Below are 19,651 nucleotides of genomic sequence, written 5' to 3'. Positions count from 1 at the left end.
TTGCGACAACAGAGATGGTTGGAATTGTTAAAAGATTACGAACTAGTGATTGACTACCATCCGGGAAAGGCCAATGTGGTTGCTCATGTTTTAAGTCGAAAATCTCTGTTAATCTTATCTGTTAATCTTATCTGATAATCTATATGCGTTGAATACTCAGTTAATCTTATCTGATAACGGTGTGATTGTAGCTAAGTTGAAAGCAAGACCGTTATTTATGCAGTAGATTTGCGAAGCTCAGAAAGTTGATAATGAATTGTTAGCAAAACGGGTTTAATGTGATTAGAATTCTGATTCAGAGTTTCGAGTTGATGTTAATGATTGTTTAAGATTCAGAGACCGAATATGTGTACCGATAAATTTAAAGTTGATTTAGATGATTTTAAATGAAGCTCATAGTAGTCGTTTGTCTGTTCATCCGGGAAGCACGAGAATGTATAACGATCTGAAACAACTTTACTGTTGCTAGGCAGTTTCGACTCTTTTTCACTAAAAATTAAATATATTTTAGTACAAGTCTCATATTATGTTGCTTTTATGCAAAACTAGACTCAATAGTATTTAGTTTCATACTTTATTCAACCTCTAACTTAATTTCTATAATTTTTGGTGAATTTTCAAAGTCGTACTACCACTGCTATCCATAAAGTGTTTAGTAAAAAAATTTGCTCTTCCATGATTTGATTAAGTTTTTCTCATTTCATTATATAACATACTACATTCCAACCAAATTCAATGTCAAAACATATAACCATTAAGTTACACAAATTTTTATTTCTGTTCAAATTAGTCCTCTAGTTCAATAATCAATCTCAAACGTAGCATTTTAAACTGAAATGATCATTTTTAATTTACCTTGGAGTCATACTTTGCAAAACAAAATAAATATATAACGAATATAATGATTCAATTTATAGAAGTACAAACATAACGTGAATTAACTTAGTAAGTTCCCTACGACCTTACTTGACAAAAATAATGACACACAAAACGCTGAGGACTAATCTGCCAATTAGCTCAAATCTCGATCTATATAATAATTTATTTCAATTATCAGTCCCAATTATTTTATAACATTCAATATACTGCATATTTCTTCCTATTAACATTTTTCATAATTTCCCTAAAGTTTTACATTTTATTCAATTTAGTTCTTAAAACCGAAATAAGCTTAACTTTCATATTTGAGCTCTGGTTTTTAAACCCACTTCAATTTCATCCTTCAACTGCTCTCTATTATCAATAATTACAGAAATTTTATATCAATTTTGATATACTCACAATTTAGTTCATATTTTCAAAATTAACAATTTTCACTTTACGAATTAGTCAGTTTTCATATCTAAGCTTCAAAGTTAATCATTTAACTCTAGAATTTCAAACATTCAACTAAAGTACCATCCTCAAGTTTTAATAATAATAAAAATTACAATATGAGTCAGCTAGCTTATAGTATCGAAAATCTAAAAACGTAAAAATTACAAGAAACAAACTAATTAAACCATACCAATTAAAGCTTGAACTTTGAAAACTGTAATGTTTTATCCAAACTTTCCCCCCGTGCGTGGATGATCTGAGGAGGAAGAAACAAAATTGTTTCATTTCACCCGCCCCTCCTTACATTTCTAATCTTTTATTATTTTATTTTACACGGTTTCTTTTCTTTTATTTTTTATACCATGCATATATATTATAACATATACATATATATGCACATTCTAATCGACCATTCAATGGGATTTTGTGGTTAATTGCCACTTTAACCCCTTTATTTAATTCCAACTATAATCCTTTTTAAATTGCACTTTTATTACTTATACAATTTAGCCCTTGTACTTAAAGTAAGCACTAATACAACGAAATTACCAAACCGAAATTTAATTCACTTATGATATAACTCTGTAAATATTTAATAAAAATATTTACGGGTCCGATTCATGAAAACGAGGTCTCGATACCTCAATTCCCAAAACCATTGACTTTGGAACCAATGCACCGTACTTTCACTAATTGTCCAATTAACAAATTTATCCCATCAAAATTTAATATAAAATTATAATTAAGTCATAAATATTATTTATTAATATTTATTGACTCAGTTTATGGAAACGGGATCTTGAAATCGTAATTTTCAACTCCTACTGGCTTTTGTATCATTACACTTGTACCTTAATTTACTATTAATTTAGAAAAAAATACTAGACTAACTTAATATGATTTTATACTAATCTCATAAATATTAAATATTAATGTCTACGAACACATTTTATGAAAAATGACATTTCAGAACCGATTTTTTTACACCACTGGAAATCGAGTCGTTACAAATGAAATATGAATATGTTATTTTGACTTGATGAAAACATGGTTGTAAATGTGTCTTAGTATGTTTTTGCTTAACTTATGATGTTGTGTATGCCTTGTGGTAATTTCGAACATTCAGTGAGCTTATTTAAGCTCACACACTCCACATTAAAATCTTGCAAATAAGTAGCTCTTTCGGTACGAGTGGAATGGCCTAGAAAGTGATTTAAGCAAGACAATAACCTTCGAGTAAGTGATTTTATAATTTTTGGACACTTTGAATAAAGACAATGTAGGTTAGAGTTATAGTTTTAGTTATTATCATTATTTTTTATTATTATTTTAGGATTGGACTTATGAAATATTGATGTTACTTTTGGACTTCACTTATGGACATTTTGATGTTTTAGATTGAGGTTAATAATGCATGTTAAGTATTCTCGATGAAAATATGTTGATATGACATGAAAAATGGTTAAAAAATGTTAGTAGGTTCAGTTAAATTAAACATTAATTGTATGTTGAGTAGGATTAATATTTTTGAGCATGAAAAATGTTTGAACTTGTGAAATTTTAGCATTTTGAGTAAAAATATTGATACTCAAGTTAGATTTCGAAATTTTTCAAAATGGTCCTTACTTCTCGAATAATTCTATTTCTAAAATTTATTTAAATGTTTAATTAGTGATGATTACATCTCTAAAGGTTGATAGTGGTAGTCGTTGCTCTTATTTGAAACTGTGTATGCATGTGTATAAGTTCTGATAGTTGTTGTAGCATCTTGTAACTTGGGTGTGACGATCGGACCAGGTTAGGGGTGTTATATTTCCACCAACGCGCTTACAAGTGTGGGGTCTAATTTACACCCCCTACCCATAAAGGCCACGTGCAAAATTTCAACATCTCTCAAGTAGGGTTTGATTAAGGGTGATGGAGGAACGAGTAGATTACGAATATACGTCTCTAAATTTTGATCTTTTGCCTATATATAAAAAACATACAAAATATTAAATTCCAATATAACAAGAAAATATTTAAATTAAATTACATTAAATATTGTCGAAACCATTTTTATTTTTGAAAAAAAAAATTAGTTGTCGATGAAAATTTGGAGTCGCCACCAATCTTTTATTAAGGTGTGATTGGATCACCTAAAAAACAACTTTGGTCTACGAGTTTCAGAAAAACGGATTCGGGAGTCAGTTACGTATGAGGAAAGATTAGCACCCTCGTAACACCCAAAAAATGGTACCAAATTGATTAATTAATGTCTTAAAGTCGAGAGTTAAAAAAATGCAATCCTTAATTAAATTAAATTATTTATTAAGACTTTCTCATTTTGAAAAAAAAAAGAAAAATATCACACCCAATGCGTTAGGGCACAACATTTTATTCTCTTCATGATGAGTTAGTCCAAAAAAACTCGTGTAAAAAAATTTGAGAAAATATCTAATTGTTTAAAATTTATGAAGAAATCGCAGCCTAATACGTTAGGGCACAATTTCTTAAAATCCCAAACATTCAATATTTCATTTATTTTTAAAAAAAATCTTTATCTCGAGAAATCAACGTGTCACATCCAATACGTTAGGACACAACATATTGAATTCCCAATGACAAGTTTTATTTTGTTTGATTAAAGAGCAATCATCGATTGTTAGATTTTACGAAAAAAATCGGAACCCAATACGTTAGGGCTCAATTTTCTTGAAAATCCTAAATACGAGTATTATCCCTATTTTGAAAAGTTTTATTTTTAAAATCGAGTAAAAAGATGACGTAATATTATAATATATATATTTATGCCACAATAATAAATACAACAATAATAAATATAACAATGGCATAGAAATAATGTATACAAATAAATAAATGAAACTAATATACATAAAAAAAATAAACAATGACATGCAAAGTATTAAATAAACGAGCAAAATAATATAAATGAAAACACAAATTAATAAACAAATAAAAGAACTAAATAAAGAATAAAAGGTACATAATATATACATTGAATTTTTTTTTAAAAAACATGCACGTGGATTTACATATAAAATCTAGAATTATAAAATTTATATATAGCAAAATCTATAATGTATTTATGAAAATATAGAAAAATACATAATTAGACGTATATATATAAAATAAAAATAAAAATAAAATAAAAAATAATTAAATATTTAATCATTTTAAAAACATAAATATATACGTATAAATATAAAAATATTCATTTAAAAAATAAATATAGAAAAATATTCATTAAAAAAATAGAAATATATATGCATATATAGATAAAAAAATTACATATATATAGATAATAATTACATTATCAATTAATTTTAAAATAAAGAAAATAAAAAAATGACTAATTTGAACTGTAGACAAAAATCTGGGGCAAATCCGAAAATAATTGAGGACTGCGGGACCATATTGAACGCGCAAAGAACGCAGAGGGGGTGGAAAGGAAATTATCTCATCTCCTCTAAAACGGCGCCATTGCAAATTGGACGAAATTGATATTGAAATAAATAAAAGGGTAAATCTAAAAAAAAAACTTAATTGGAAATATATTAAAAGGCGGAGGGGCTAAAAGTGCAATTTACCCCTCCGCTTAAAAACAAGCGGATCCTAGGCCGGGTAGGGTTAGATTCGGGTCGGCCTCTCCAAAACGACGTCGTTTTGGGCGTCTGGGGGCTCTCCAAAACGGTACCGTTTTGGTACCCTATAAAAGCCCCCAATTCTCCAAAAAAAAAATCATTTGAAGCCTGTTTTAAAAAAAAACCAAAAACCCTTTTAAAAAACTCTCCTTCCCCATTCGTCCGGTTAGGGGTTCGGTCATCGGCCGAACCATTGGCCACTGCACCGGCCGCCAATCTTCAGCGACGGCGCCGCTGTCTGCGGTGGTCAGAAAAGGGGAAAAAGGCCCTATTCGGTCCCATCAACTTGTCCACGCCTAGATCTAGGCTCAAAAATCCCAAAATCAACGAAAAAACTAAAAAAAAACCTAGAAACCTTTCGGCTTCTTACCGTCTGTCATCAGGGACGGACCTCGGCCTTCTCAACGGCGTTACAGAGGCGAATAAAAATAAGTTTTTTACTTTTGTGTTATTTTATTTCAATAAAAAACAATAGAAAGAAAATAAAGACTAAAATAGAGCCAAAAATATCAACCTTCATTTTCGATTTTGCTCTCTATTTGTATGCTGTGAAAATACTTTCTTTTTTATTGATTTTTCGGGATCCCTATTACAATATTTTATGGCTCTTTTATAGCCGGATGAAACAATACAAAGAAGAAACAAATCTGTCCTTTATTTGATTTGCGAATTTTTGATTCACTTTCCATATTCTGTTTGTTTCTTTTTTGATGTGCAGGTGAAGATTCGGCTGCGGCGCGAATGGACTAGGTGGTTGCGGCGCAGATGATTAGAAACCCTAGGGTTTTCTGACATTTTTTGGGCCACTGTATTTGGGCCATGTACTCTTGTATTTTGGGCTTCTGCTTGATTTGGAGTTTGGCCCATATAGGCCCATTGTAGTCTAGGCCTTTTAGACCCGGGCAAAAATAGGGTGTTACAGCTTCCCCTCTTTGATCGTTATCGTGTAACAAGAATGGAGTAAAGACTTTAAAAATGCCCAATTTTGCCCGGCCATGCTGGATCTTGGTACTCTTCTTCTTTAAGTAGCCTCATTCCTTCCCAATGCATCTTCAAGGGTATAGGAACCAGTGCTTCAATCTACTCCACTGCAATGCCATGGAGATAGGATGTATATGCTATAGTTTCTCAAGAGAAAAAAATTTTCTATCTTTAATCTGCTCCACTACAACTTTAGGGAGATAAGACTTATAGCTTCAACTTGATCTGCTGCAACTTAGAGATGAATTTGATGCGATCTGCTCTACTGTAATTTCAGAGAGGCAAGATCCATCATTCCAATCCACTCCACTACAACTTTAGGGAGATAGGATTTGTTTATTTAATCTGCCCCACTGCAACCTCAGGGGATAAGGTTAGATGCGATCTGCTCTCTGCAACTTCAGAAAGATAAGATCCGTGGTTTTAATCCGCTCCGCTGTAACCTCAATGAGATAGGATTATTGGCTTTAATCTGCTCCACTGTAACCTCAGGGAGATAAGATTTGCCATCTTCAATCTTGCTCCACTACTGTTTAGGGAGATAAGATCTGCAATCATCGATCTGCTCCACTACTGCTTAGAGAGATAAAATCTGTAATTCTTCGGTCTGCTCCGCTGTTGCTCAGGGAGATAAGACCTAATGCGATCTACTTTACTGCAACTTCAAAGAGATAAGATTTTTTTATTTTAATCCACTCCACTGCAACTTTAGGGAGATAGGATTACTGGCCTCAATCTGCTCCACTACTGCTTAGGGAGATAAGATCTGCCATCTTCGATCTGCTCCACTACTGCTTAGGGAGATAAGATCTGTAATTCTTCGTGTCTGCTCCGCTGTGCTCAGGGATAAGGCTGGGGACTTCGATATGCTCCACTATTGCTTAGGGAGATAAGATCTGTAATTTTCAACCTACTCCACTGCTACTCAAGGAGATAAGGACTTGCAATCTATTCCACTGCTGACCAGGGAGATAGGACTTAAGTTTCACCGGTTTGTTCTCTAGGGAACATGACCTGTATAATTCAATTCATGAACCTAATTATGCCTAGTAATTAAGATGTCATGACCAAAATGAATCAAATGCTCCTAACTAGACGTGCGTGAATGACATTTGAATGAATGCAGAAAGTCCTTTTTCGAGAATTATCACTCAAGTTATCATTACTCAAAGTTTATTAAGGCCTTATCGCTGACGTGCCACAACGCCTTTTTACTCAACTAGCATCAAATTGCCCCCATTATGAATTTCAAAGCTCAATCCACTGGGACGCAAAATTTGGCTTTTTCCTCAATCTTTTCCTATTGAATCTCAAGGATATAGATCATGAAATACCTTAGTTCTTTACACCATTCCCCAAGTATCATACTAAATTCTTATGCTCAAATGAAGAATTTCTTTTCTAAAGGGAACTTATCCCATGAAGCTTTGTCACCAATCAAGATTTATTGTCGTCTCGTTCAATCAACATTTGGACAACAAAATCCGAAAGAACAGTCTTGATTTAGAATTTTCTTTCTTTGACATTTCAACTTTTACACTTTGTGCGTTCTAAACAATAGCCCCATTTCAGGTTACTGAATTATTTAGAAATTCCCAGAGTAATATGCAAAACTTCTTTTGTGAAAGTTTATTAGTCCATTAATCATTATTCTAATGCAATATGCTTGCACAAAGATCATAATACTGACTAAGAGATGAATTAATTCAAGGCATAACTCGAATAATAAAAAGGAAATCATTAATAACAAGTGTCTTGAAAAGAAAAAGTATTCAAGAACAGCATAGAATGAAGTATTACAAGAATAACAAATTCAGTACAAGTAATATGAAGACTAGGTGCATTGGATATCGCAGCTTGAACTTTTCCGTACAAACTAAGGACCATTTTGAATTTAACATGTGTTTAGAAGATCTACAGTACTTTGTCGATGCCCCCAAGATGTCGCATATTCTTTTCTTGTTAGGTGTAGCAAGATCACTATATGCCCTAATCTGATCAATTGTTTGAGCCGCCCTTTTCAGGTTTTCAATTCAAATCTCTTTTGGTCTCAAGGTGCCCTTTCAGAGTTTTCACCTTGGCCTCTCATTATCTTTTTTTCTTATATTATTCGAAGCACCCTTTTTGGGTTTTCACTTTGATTCCTCCTTTTCCCTTACGTGAAATATTTCTTGACTGAATCAGAATTTACAGGATTCGGTAAATTTTTACCATCTATTTCACTCAAAATCAAAACACCTCCAGAAAAAGCCATTTTTACAACATAAGGTCCTTCCCAGTTTGGCATCCATTTCCCTCTGAAATCCTTTTGTAAAGGGAGGATCTTTTTCAAAACTAGGTCCCCCTCATGAAATTCTGTAGGACGAACCTTCTTGTTATAAGCTCGCATCATTCGTTTTTGGTACATTTGACCATAACGAATAGCTTTTAGTCTTTTTTCTTCTATCAAGTTCAACTGATCATACTAAGACTGGATCTATTCGGCCTTATCCAATACCCGGAGAGAAGGAATTTTAACCTCAATGGGAAAAACTGCATCAATTCCATAAACCAAAGAAACAGGTGTTGCCCTAGTAGAAGTCCTGACAGATGTTCGGTAAGCAAGAAGAGCAAATGGTAACTTCTCATGCCAATCTTTGTAAGTTTTGGCCATTTTCGCCATAATTTTCTTGATATTGTTGTTGGTCGCCTCCACTGCACCATTCATTTTTGGACGATATGGCGATGAATTATGGTGTCTAATGTTGAATTGACTGTAGACTTTTGCTATTGTACTATTATTCAAATTTAGTGCATTTTCAGATATGATTCTTTCAGGCATTCAATATCGACATATGATCTCTTTCTTCAAAATTTTACTGACTGCTGACTTCGTGACATTAGCATATGAGGCTGCTTCTACCCACTTAGTGAAATAGTGAATAACCACAAAAATGAAACGATGTCTATTAGAAGCCTTCGGTGATATTGACCCAATGACGTCCATACCCCACATGGAGAAAGGCCATGGAGAAGTCATAACATGAAGATGTGAAGGAGGCCTGTGCATTTTATCCCCATAAATTTGGCACTTATGGCATTTCTTGGCATGATTGATGCAATCTTTTTCCATGGTGGACCAGTAATATTCGAATCTCATGATCTGTCTAGCCATGGTGAATCCATTGGCATGCGTTCCACAAACACCCTTATGGACTTCTTCTAAAATTTCCTTAGCCTCTACGGCATCCACACATCTCAACAGTATTCGATCCTTTCCCCTTTTGTATAGGGTCTCTCCATCTAAGACAGAGTCAATAGCTAGTCTCCTCAATGTCCTCTTATCATTCTCCGTTGCCTAATTAGGATATTCGCGATTCTTCACATATAGCAATATATCTTGGTACCAATGACGATTATCATTCTCCACTTCTTCAATACTGTAACAGTGGGCCGAGATCTCATAAATACTAATTTGAATGGGCTTCATGTCCTCTAACTGATTCACTTTAATCATAGAGGCCAAAGTAGCAAGAGTCTCAGCCATCTGATTTTCTTCTCGTGGGAGATAATAAAAGGTAATGTTGTCAAAATCTTCAATCAATTCCAAAACCAATCTCCGATAACAAATCAACTTGGGGTTTCTCGTTTCTCATTCCACTTTTAGTTGGTATATTACCAATATTGAGTCTCCATATACTTCTAGTGTCTTAATTTTCCATTCTATGGCTGCTCGGATACCCATGATGCAAGCTTCATACTCAGCCATTTTATTAGTGCAATCGAAGTCCAATTTACTGGTGAAAGGATGATAATCTCCATTTGGAGGTACCAGGATTGCCCCAATCCCATTGCCTAACGCATTTGAAGCTCCATCAAAGTTTAACCTCCAAGAATGATTTTCCTGGGGATCCTCTTCAACATTCGCCATACACATCAAGTCTTCATTTGGGAAATCAAAACCCAGAGGTTCATAATCTTCTAACGCTCTGCTAGCCAAGAAATCTGCTATCGCACTCCCTTTTATGGCCTTCTGACTTACATATACTATATCGAACTCGGAGAGCAAGATTTGCCATCTAGCCATTCTCCCATTCAACGCCATTGACTCCATCATATACTTTAAAGGGTCTAATTTTGATATTAGCTAAGTCGTATGATAGAGTAAGTATTACCTCAACCTCTTTGTCGTCCAAATCAAGGCACAACATAATTTTTCGATAGACGAATATCTCATTTCGCAATCAGTGAATTTCTTACTGAGATAGTATATCACATTTTCCTTCTTTCCAGTCGCATCATGTTGTCCCAACACACATCCCATGGAACTATCAAACACCATCAAATACAAAATCAATGGTCTATCCGGGCTAGGTGGTGATAACACTGGAGTATTGGATAGGTATTGCTTTATCTTTTCAAAGGCTTTCTGGCTTTCTTCATTCCAAACACCAGGATTATGTTTCTTCAGAAGACTAAATATGGGATCACATTTTTCGGTCAACTGCGAAATAAACCGAGCAATATAATTCAATCTTCCTAAGAAACCTCGAACTTCTTTCTGAGTACGCGGTGGCGGTAAATCTCGTATTGCCATGACTTTGTCTGGGTCAATCTCGATTCCTTTTTCACTGACTACAAAGCCCAACAACTTTCCTGATCTGGCTCCAAAAGTGCATTTTGTTGGATTAAGTTTGAGCTAAAACTTCCTTAGTCTTAAGAATAATTTTCTCAAGACCTGCACATGTTTCTCCTTTGTTCTGGATTTGGCAATCATATCATCAACATAAACCTCAACCTCCTTGTGCATCATGTCATGGAACAAGGCTACCATGGCTCTCTAATATGTTGCTCCCGCATTCTTTAATCCGAATGGCATCACTTTATAGCAAAATGTTCCCCACAAAGTAATGAACGTAGTATTTCGCATATCTTCAAGATGCATCTTTATCTGATTGTATCCTGAAAAACAATCCATGAAAGAAAACATCGAATATCCTGCCGTATTATCCACCAAAGTATCAATGTGTGGCAATGGGAAATTGTCTTTTGGGCTTGCTTTGCTCAAATCCATGTAATCCACGCCTATTCGTACTTTTCCATCTTTTTTAGGGACTGGAACGATGTTGGCTACTCATTCAGAATATTTGACTTCCTGTAAGAACCCAGCATCAAACTGCTTCTTGACTTCCTCTTTAATTTTAAGCACAATATCAGGCCTCATTCTTCTAAGCTTCTGTTGAACGGGCTTGCAATCCTCCCTTATAGGTAAGTGATGCACTACAATGTCAGTGCTCAACCCGGGCATATCTTGGTATGACCATGCGAAGACATCCTTGAATTCTCAGAGTAATTCAATGAGGTCTCATCTTGTCTTTGCAGAAATCTCAATCCCAATTTTCACCTCTTTCCCTTCTTCCAAGCTCACAACTCATATGGCTTCCTTGTGAGGTAGAATTTGTTTTTCTTCCTGTTCTACCATTCTCAACAAGTCAAAAGATAAACCTCTATCTATGTCACCTTCAAAGTCCTTTGATCCCTCTAAACACATGTTTCGTTCAAGAGGAAACTCTAAGTTTGTAGCAGCATCATTCACGTCATTGATATATAGGGACCTAATATGGTTACAAAAGAATGTATGAATTTATGTACAATTATTTGTGCAATATGATTATAAATGAAAGAATAATTTAGTGTATGTACTCGTATGGGAAGAATAAAAGAATATTTGCTCGAAAGAATTGCAAAGATATATTTTATTAGAATAAAGATATTTGAACATAGGCATTTTTCACAAAAGAGTTCTTATTATTTCTAGGCTAAAACAACAGGTTTGTTCTGAATATTACTCTGAGACAGTTCTAAAGACTTCAGGTATTTCTTCTGCAGTCCAATTATTTAGAACACTCCCAGGCTCATAAGGACAAATGTCTAACAAACTTCTTTCTTCATTTGCATCCTCATGAATGGCATTGATGTGCATATTTTCCAACGTCTCTTCTATGCTTTCCTCAATCAGTATCCTTCTATCAGAATGAATGACCCCTCTAGATACGAATGTTTTGGATATGTGGGGAATTACCATTGGCTCCCATTTAGTTTCTTCTCCATTTAGGCACGCTTTTCTTCTTTCCTGCCTTTTCTCTAACTCTTTCTTTCTCTGTCCTTTGTCTGGCTTGTATCCTAAGCCAAAGTGATCTTGTTTTTCTTTCAACAACGGAACCTCAATTTTCCCTTGCAGATATCTCCCTAATCCTCTTTTGGGTAAAGCTCATTTTCCTACCAGCAATTGTAATCCCATCTCAGTGGTTTTTGATAATTTAGGCACCAAAATTTTGCTCCATTCTGGAATAAATGTTGCATTTACAAACTCCAAAGATCGAAAAGAGCATTCCACCGACTCGTCATAAATCTCCACATACGGTGCCTCATTGGATACTGCTGCTATAATATCCTCATCGGCATTTATTGTCACCAGCCGACCTTTTGACACTAGCTTCAATTTCTGATGTAATAATGATGATACGACCCTTGCCGAATGTATCCATGGTCTCCCTAATAAATAGTTGTAGGAGGGTTTGATGTCCATCACAAGAAAATCCACATCGTAAACTGTTGGGCCAATCAGTAGGGGTATCTCAATTCTTCCCATGACCTTCCTTTCTGTACCGTCAAATGCCATTACTATATTTTGGCATGTTTTGATGTGCGAGTTGTCTATGGAAAGCTTGTTAAGTGTGGATAATGGCAACACGTTCAAAGCTGATCCATTGTCAATCAACACTCCTGACAAAGTATACCCCTTGCATCGTCTGGTGATATGCAAAGCTTTAGTAGTTCCCATGCCCCCAGGTGGTATCTCATCATCGTTGAAGAATACGAAGTTATTAGCAGTGATATTATTGACCAACCGATCCAATTTATTGACAGAAATATCATTGGCTACATAGGTTTCGTTCAACACCTTCATCAACGCACTACGATGTACTTCTGAATTCAAGAGCAAGGCTAGTACGGATATGCGAGCTAGTTGTTTATGCAACTGTTCGACCACATTATACACACCATGCTTCAAAAATTTGAGGAATTCCATAGCTTCTTCCTCATTCACTGGCTCATTGATAGATAGCACAGGCTCAGCTACTTTCCTTTTTTGTTCCACTGCTATGGCCTTTCCTTTCACAGGTTCTGGATAGGCACCTATACTCTGATCCTCTGAGATCCCCTTTCCAGGGATAGTTGTATTGCACTCGTAATTCCATGGAACCTTCCTACTATCTTAGTAAGAAAAGGTCGAAAGTTTCTTTATTATGATCCTTGGCATTACTGGCGTTCTTACTTCATCTTTCTTTGGTCGCGAGATGACGACCACAGGCTGAGCTACTCTTGGAGTCTTGATGGATTCAGATGTGAAAATACTCCATTCTTCCTTAACTTCTTTGTAGAACTCCATTTCCTTGTTATCCATCATGCCTTGCACTAAGGCTCTGAACTCTGTACACTCTTGAATCTCGTGTCCCTCCCCATTATGGAACTCGCAGTAGTTTTCTACCCTTCCAAAGCTTCTTTTCGAATCCAAAACAAACAACCCCCTTTTTGTCATCTCCTTCCAGACCCATCTAAAGGAATTTTCACTTCTGCGATATCTTCCTTGATTTTTCTACCCATGTTCCCACCTATCATGTTCACCCCATTGTCATTGTGATTAGGTAACGGATTCTCTGTATTGGGTGAATCATCCAGCTTAACAACGCCCATATCTATCAGTCTTTCAACCAGTTTTTTGAACGCCGTACAATGTTCTATAGGATGCCCCACGATTCCCGCGTGATAATCGCATTGTGCGTTTGTATCATACCATTTTGGGTACAAAGGCTGTAAAGGTTTTAAGTAGTGAGGGGAAACAACGTGTGCATTAAATAAATTTTGATACAGATCCTTATACGACATTGGGATTGGCGTAAATTGAGGCTTCTCCGTGTTTTGTCTTGTGTCAGACCCTTGTTTTAACGATCCTTGTTGGTTAACAGCCACCTTTCTTGGCTGATTCACCGTAATCATTTTTGAATAACCTTTATTATATGAGCTTGCGTTGTTGACCTTATTTTATTTCTTCTTCGAGGCCGTCCTTCTGCTACTTTCTCCAGCATCTATCTTCCCACTTCTGATAGCATTTTCTATCATTTCACCATTCATAACTATGTCAGAAAAGCTTTTTGTTGCACTTCCTAACATATGTGTGATAAATGGGGCTTTCAATGTGTTAATGAAAAACATGGTCATCTCTCTTTCTAAAAGAGATGGTTGAACTTGGACGGCAACCTCCCTCCATCTTTGTGCGTATTGCCTAAAACTTTCGCTGGGTTTCTTTTCTATGTTCTATAAAGTGATTCTATCAAGTACCATGTCGGTCACATGACTGTACTACTTTATGAATGTCTGTGCTAAATCTCTCCATGAATTTATTTTGGTATGACTTAATTGATTGTACCATTTGGATGCTGCCCCTGTGAGGCTATCTTGGAAACAATGTATCAGCAGTTGGTCTTTATTAACATACCCAGTCATTCTCCTGCAAAACATGGTAATATGAGCTTCGGGGCTACTAGTTCCATTGTACTTCTCAAACTCGGGCATTTTGAATTTGTAAGGGAGTACTAAATCCGGAACCAAGCTCAATTCTTTAGCGTCAATTCCATTGTAGCTCTTAGTACTTTCCATCACTCTAAGTTTTTCCTCCAGCCATTTATACTTTTCTTCGAGCTATTTTGGCAATTTGTCATTCATTTTCTCAACTGTTTCGTCGAAGTCAAGAATAGTAGGATTAGCAAGATTGTCTCTGGGGTCAGAGCCTGATCTAGCTTGAAAATTTATTGGTGTTACAGCACCGTCCTGAAACTGCTGAGGCTTGATGGTGACAAATGATTTGCACGAATATATCTCTTCTTGGGTTTGCCCATGTTGAGGGGTAAAGCATGAGGGATGAAGAAGTCTCTCACTGTCTCATTCTTCCACATTGAGCACAGAGCCTTTCCTTTATCAGTTCTTCCGGTCAACAACTGAGTTAATTGAGTCATCATACTTGCTTGAGATTTTATCATCTTGTCCATCATTTTTTGCTGTTCATTCATTCGTTGTTGAAGCTGATCCTGCATCTCCTTTTGGAACTGCTCTAGCCTTTCCATCCTTTGATCCATGACTTTAGTTTTTGATCGAGTACCGTAGTGGTGTGTTGTGGATTGGTTGATTTCAAGATTAACTGAGGAATGATTTATACCCATTAGAATCTTTTAATATTTTTTAATGCATATGAAACAAATGCAATGCATGAAATTAATGCAAAAAGGTGTCAATTTTGATTCAATTCCATTTAAGAAAACTTTGCTAGAAAGCAAATTTCTTTACATAAAGTGAATTACAAATAAAGCTTTGCCCTATTACTCAGCATTCTAATCTTCCTAAGTAACACAACTAACTCTTGCCCCCGATCTGATTCTAATTCATACTTCACACTCAGCATGTCTGCCTGTACTGCCAAAGTTTGTATGTGATCAGCTACTTCTCGAATCTGGACCACAGCTTCCTCCATAATATGATCTCTGCTCCTAACTTGGTTCTGAAAGTAGTGAAGCTGTTCATTATTACGACTTTCATTTTCTTCCAAGTGCTTGATCCAGATCTCACAATTTTACAGCGTCGTTTCTAGCTCTTCTATTCTTTCCTTCATTTCTTCAATCTTGCTTAAGCTTGCTTTCAACTCTATTTCAGAATTTTGATTTCGATACTGACGAAGAAATCTTTCCAACTCAGTCGCCCTATCCTTTAATTCACCTTTTTCTCTTTGGCTATCTGACAAACTCCTTTCTAAGGCCTCATTTCGCATCTGCATTTCTTGGAATTTTTGTTCCCATCTATCGGCTTTGTCCCTTTCCTCTTGGATTTCTTCACGCCACTGTTCTGAAGTTTTTCCCAGTCCGGCAGTTCTCATTGGCAGACGTAACTTTTTATAATCCGTTTTCAAACTATCCAACTCCTCTTCGACCTTGTTTTTCCCTTTTCTTAATTTCTCAGTTTCGAGCTTTTGAACGTCTATGTCTAATCTTAAGTTCATCTTCTCTTCCTCTATTTGTTCTATCTTCTTTTCTAAATTCGTATTTCTTCTTTCAAAATCCTGTTTTATAATTTCCAATTTAGAAGGGACGACTCGCTAATATTCCTCTATTAACTAGCTATTTTCCTGACTTATCTTGGGTATATTATCGTTGATATTCCTAACCCACCATTCATTATACTCAGGAGTTGTCATCAGACCCACTGCTAACCTCTTCATTCGGCGAGTCTGTTTCCATGCGCTAGACATCTATTGAATCTTCTTTCTATAACCATCATCCCTGTATAAAAATTCACAATCAGCTATTCCTTGGATCGCAGGTATGAATTGCCTTGACCTATACTGCCTTAGTACTAACAATAGGGCATATCCCACAGCTCTCTAAATTCCAAGCAGTGGAACCCAATCGAAATTAGCACACCTATACAGGATCTCATCTGGAAGCAACCAAGGAGCTCTCCACTCCACGTCCTCCTCTTGAAGATTCTGAAGAATTACCATCCATTTCTCCTCCGAAATGTCATCTTTCCTGGGCGTAGCTACTATCTCCTTTAGTGGTGAATAATTTTCAGAGAAAACCCAATACGAAACCTTATCCATCTTCCAAAAGTGACTGTGAAACCATGCGAGTAGAAGCTGTGCACATCCAATGAATCTCCCCTCTCCCGCTTTCCGACATGCACTCAATGACCTGAAAGTTTCTGCCAAAATTGTCGAAATTGGTGTGACCCTCTTATCAAGCAGGTCGAATAAATCAGTGACTGCTTCATCCACATGCCCCAAGGCCTTGGGGAAGACAACCAAGCCATATATACTTAAAGCAAATACATCTAGCCTCTTCCTCACGTTTGGGTGCGTTAGAATTGCATCTTTCAAACTTCTCCAAGGAACGCACTTACTATCTCCCTTTTGCTTAATCCGTGCAGCAACCCACTGCTCACTCATTCCTGTTATACTTATCAGCTTCTTTGAAAAGGTTGGCACATTTACCACTCTTGAGTAGACCCTGTCCACTTGAAACTTTGAACATCGGAGTAAAGCAATATATTCTTCTATCGTAGGTACCAAATCGACCTTCCCAAATGTAAAGTAACTGTAAGCAGGATTCCAAAACTGGTCGAAGGCTCGAAACAAATGCTTGTCTACCTTCACATCAAGCAAATAAGGCAGATCCCTATAATTATTATAAAATTGCTATCTAACCTCGTCATTCCATTGATCCCATATTTCCTTTAATTCTTGCAAATTGTTTTGAGTTACACTGATGTGCGTAAAGTCCCATAATTCCGATACATACCCGTCAGCCAAACTATCACCCTTTTCTTACTGTGTTGTTTCAGACCAAATTCGGACAGTCGCATTATCCTCCACTTTATCAAGAAACCCTTTTTCCATGATAAGCTTTCTATCTAGCAACTGAATATGAACCGACGCCTTTTATAATGAAATGAAATTCCATGACATGCAATCAAAATAAAACACGAAAAGTCAGTATCATATAAACATAGAATATAATCAAGAAATAGTGAAAACACTTATTCTGGTATCTGCTAGGGTTTAGTGTAGCTTTACCTAAGGTGGATTCCTAAGGTTCATTATATGAGGTTCGGCTTCTACGGCAAAGGTACCCGAACCAGCAGATTCCTTGATCCTCACCCATTATAGGCTCATATAGATCAAGTTCGGTTCAAGGGAATACATTTTCCCTATGACTATACGGAGATGAAAATCTCACGAAGGCATAGGTACCAATGTATCCCGAAAGCGATCTACTATCCTATACGAAAGTGAAAACCCTACGAAAGAATAGTTTCTCACTCCCACTTAGGAGGGTAAAATCATTCAACTCATGTAATGTATAATGCAAAAATCAATTAAACAAGAATATAATAAATGCAAAAGGATCTCATGAAAATTTTAAAAAAAATATTTTCTCGACCATAAGACAAAAATTAATCAACTTTGTGGCTCGACTCTCTTATTTTTTTTAAAAAAAAGTCTTTAGTGGAGTCGCCAAGCTGTCGAAACCATTTTTATTTTTGAAAAAAAAACAAAAATTAGTTGTCGATGAAAATTTGGAGTCGCCACCAATCTTTTATTAAGGTGTGATTGGATAACCTAAAAAACGACTTTGGTCTACGAGTTTCAGAAAAACGGATTCGGGAGTCAGTTACGTACGAGGAAGGATTAGCACACTCGTAACGCCCAAAAATTGGTACCAAATTGATTAATTAATGTCTTAAAATCGAGAGTTAAAAAAATGCGATCCTTAATTAAATTAAATTATTTATTAAGACTTTCTCATTTTGAAAAAAAAAAGAAAAATATCACACCCAATGCGTTAGGGCACAACATTTTATTCTCTTCATGATGAGTTAGTCCAAAAAAACTCGTGGAATAAAATTTAAGAAAATATCTAATTGTTTAAAATTTATGAAGAAATCGCAGCCCAATACGTTAGGGCACGATTTCTTAAAATCTCAAACATTCAATATTTCCTTTATTTTAAAAAAAAATCTTTATCTCGAGAAATCAACGTGTCACATCCAATACGTTAGGACACAACATATTGAATTCTCGATGACAAGTTTTATTTTGTTTGATTAAAGAGCAATCCTCGATTATTAGATTTTACGAAAAAAATCGGAACCCAATACGTTAGGGCTCAATTTTCTTGAAAATTCTAAATACGAGTATTATCCCTATTTTGAAAAGTTCTATTTTTAAAATCGAGTAAAAAGATGACGTAATATTATAATATATGTATGCCACAATAATAAATACAAAAATAATAAACATAACAATGGCATAGAAATAATGTATACAAATAAATAAATGAAACTAATATACATAAAAAAATAAACAATGACATGCAAAGTATTAAATAAACGAGTAAAATAATATAAATGAAAACACAAATTAAGAAACAAATGAAAGAACTAAATAAAAAAGTAAAGAATAAAAGGTACATAATATATACATTGAATTTTTAAAAAAAAAACATGCACGTGGATTTACATATAAAATCTAGAATTATAAAATTTATATATAGCAAAATCTATAATGTATTTATGAAAATATAGAAAAATACATAATTAGACGTATATATATAAAATAATAAAAAAATAAAATAAAAAATAAGTAAATATTTAATTATTTTAAAAACATAAATATATACGTATAAATATAAAAATATTCATTTAAAAATAAATATAGAAAAATATTCATTAAAAAAATAGAAATATATATGCATATATAGATAAAAAAATTACATATATATAAAATAATTACATTATCAATTAATTTAAAAATAAAGAAAATAAAAAAAGGACTAAATTGAACTGTAAACAAAAATCTGGGGCAAATTCACAAATAATTGAGGACTGGGGGACCATATTGAACGCGCAAAGAACGCAGAGGGGCTGGAAAGGAAATTATCCCTTCTCCTCTAAAACGGCGCTGTTGCAAATTGGACCAAATTGATATTGAAATAAATAAAAGGGTAAATCTAAAAAATAAAAAAAACTTAATTGGAAATATATTAAAAGGCCGAGGGGCTAAAAGCACAATTTACCCCTCCGCTTAAAACACGCGGATCCTAGGCTGGGTCGAGTTGGAT

Source organism: Gossypium hirsutum, chromosome D02 (assembly GCF_007990345.1).
Source record: "Gossypium hirsutum isolate 1008001.06 chromosome D02, Gossypium_hirsutum_v2.1, whole genome shotgun sequence".
NCBI lineage: Eukaryota > Viridiplantae > Streptophyta > Magnoliopsida > Malvales > Malvaceae > Gossypium > Gossypium hirsutum.
Note: the sequence above shows the minus strand (reverse complement) of the source record.